The sequence below is a fragment of the Enhydra lutris genome, unplaced genomic scaffold (assembly GCF_002288905.1).
Source record: "Enhydra lutris kenyoni isolate GAN:26980312 unplaced genomic scaffold, ASM228890v2 scaffoldscaffold3, whole genome shotgun sequence".
NCBI lineage: Eukaryota > Metazoa > Chordata > Mammalia > Carnivora > Mustelidae > Enhydra > Enhydra lutris.
This window is the reverse complement of record NW_019154087.1, coordinates 29002818-29005780: the sequence shown is the minus strand read 5'-3', so window position 1 is coordinate 29005780 and position 2963 is coordinate 29002818.

Genomic DNA, 2963 nt, shown 5'->3' with positions numbered 1-2963 from the left:
CAAAGATTAGAACAATTTCCTCAAGCTTATTGGTTCTTAAAAGAAGGGATGAAAAAAGTTAATTCCCTTATTGCACTTAGGAAGTCACTTGAAAACAGTGTTAATTGTTCTTATTCCTGGACGCTACTTCCAGATCTAACATTTTTTTTTTTTTTCCCCTACTGTTTTTTTTTTTCCCCACTGAAATCCTTGGGCTGCTTCTAAATGATCCTTCCCGCAACTCTGCTACATTTAGTCTTTACAGGTCAGGTACCTTCCAAACTCATACTTTCTATACGTTACCCATTTGTAGCCTTAAGCTGATGTAATATTATGTTCTTTTGTCATTCCATTTTTGGGGTTCTTTATAATATTTATATATTCATACAAAGAATACTTATTATAAAAAGAGGGCATTGGTTCTGAAAGAGTTAATATGACTGGGTCCCATTCTAATTATAAGAAAAATTTGCTCCCTCCTTCATCTGAAGATGCTCAAAGCAATAATGAAAATGGGACTCGGGTCAAAGACTTTGTCTTTTAATCTCAAGGCCGTGAGGAAAAGACAGGTGTAAGGAGATTCTGGAAGCAAAGTAGAGTGCTTCCTTGGAAACCCAAGAAGAGTGGTGAATTCTTAGCAGATTCCTAGCAAAGTCAGAAGCCACAGTACTTTCTCTTAAAGATTTTATTTACTTATTTATTTGAGAGTGAGAGTGTGTGCGTGTGTGCGTGTGTGTGTGTGCGCGCGCACGCGCCCACCCCTGTGCACCCAAGTGGGTTGAGGGAGAGGGAGAATCTGAAGCAGACTCTGTGCTGACCATGGAGCTGAACCTGGGGCTGGATCTCATGACCCTGAGATCATGACCTGAGGTGAAACCAAGAATCTGTTGCTTAACTGACTCAGACACCCAGGCACCATGCAGTTCTTTTTCTTAGATGAATATGGTTTAATCTGAACCTAGGAAGAACAGGTCATTGCACTTTCCAAACACAACTAGTTTGGAGCATTTATCTGGGCTGCCCCTTCAGCATTTGTTAATCCCCTCACAGCTCCATCCTATTCAAACATGACCTTTTGGCCATTGTTATTAGAGCTCTCCACCATCTTCTCTCACCCTTACCTTAATCCTACATCATAGTCCTCCTTATAGCCTTCTCATGATTGTGCAATGTCAGTCCCTTTAAGTGCATTTATTCAATTGTCCCCATGTGTTTAAAAAGTGATTTTTAAAATTTAGTTGTCAACTGTTCTCCTATAAGACCCCTGTGTTTCCAAATCAAATTTCACTTTAATCAGTCTTGATATCATACAACATTGAGGTGGTTGCCACAGTTCAATATGCATGTTGACTTCCAAACTCATTAAAAAATACCCAGCTATTCCTGGAAGAGGTGCTCAATATGTACTGTTTGAATAAATGAAATAATGAATGACAAGTAATCTTTACTATCATCTGGGAGATATACTGCGTACTAAAACAACTTATAATTTATTCCTTAGAAGTCTAAGTTTGGATATAGCCTGTAGTGAGTGATGGAATCCATAATGTAATAAATGAAAGGGACTTTTCTAGAGGATGAGTGGTCTCTTTGAAAGAAGGCGATGGTGGTATCTTGTGCCTTGCTTATTAAAAACTGTAAGAAATAATAACACTCAAGAGAAATACTGTCCAAAGTTAATAGCAGGCTGGGAATTATGGGAGGAATGTGGAATCTGAATTTTAAAAAAAAGAAGGCATTGAGGCACCTGGGTGGTTCAGTGGGTTAAAGCCTCTGCCTTCAGCTCGGGAAATGATCCCAGAGTCTTGGGATCAAGCCCCACATTGGGCTGCCTGCTCAGCGGGGAGCCTGCTTCCTCCTCTCTCTCCACCTGCCTCTCTGTCTACTTGTGATCTCTGTCAAATAAATAAATTAAATTAAATTAAATTAAATTAAATAAAAAATGAGAACATGATAAACATGAGAACAGATAAAAAACCCAAAATACACTGAGTTTACCTGGAGATCAGAATGGCAACCAGTTACCTGTGAGCAACTGAAAAACCCAGATCACTAGAAGTTTCTATTGTAAACTAAATGTACAACTTGGAAAGCAATGGTCAGTTTCTGGAAGTCATCAAAGGGCATCTGTAGCAAAGTAAGGGATGGAGTGTTGGACTCTGAAAGACATCCTTAACGTGGAGGCTAGTAGTATTCCTATAACCTCGTATCCCCCATCCAAACACACACACACACACACACACACACACACAGTTGTACACACATAGGTGTGCATAGTTATGAGTCATCCAAAAAGGAAAAGGATATATAATGTCTATACTTAAGAAAGCTATATATAATATATTTCATGGGGAAAGAAAAGTAATAATCATTTGTCAAGTCTTCTGATAGGGTTGGAGAAAAAGTACTTGAACCAGAGAGGCTGAACTTAAATTACTTGTTGAGATTTGGCCCAATTAGGAAGGTCCCTGTCACTTTACAAGAAAAGTTATCCAGAGGTTTTAATCTTCTGAGTTCAATGAAAAATAAGGCCACATGAATCTCTAGCCTGCTAATACTTGAAAAAATAATTTGTTTGTCTATGGTTCTTAGACCAAACCTGAAGCAATAAGCAGGAGCCCTGAGGACATTTTAAATGGAAGGGAATGGGAAATGATGGAAGAGAGAATGTCTTCATCAGAGTTCTAGGTTAGACATGGAAGATGATGTGGTCCAGGCATTAACTAGCTCATAGTGATTTCTGGGTTAGGTTTGGGAATCGCTTAATGAATTCACCAACTAATTGGTTTAGCAAAAAATATCTTCTCTGAACCTAAATGAAAATACACAGTTTTACGTTCTTGTGGTGTGAAACGGAGAACAGAACAGAAATATTTCTACAGATATATTTATAAATATAAGTGAGATGTCTATGTAAACATAGTAAGCATACTAGCTAAATATTCAGGCTGTAGGAAAAATGAGGAGGCAGTTAAAGTCTTATT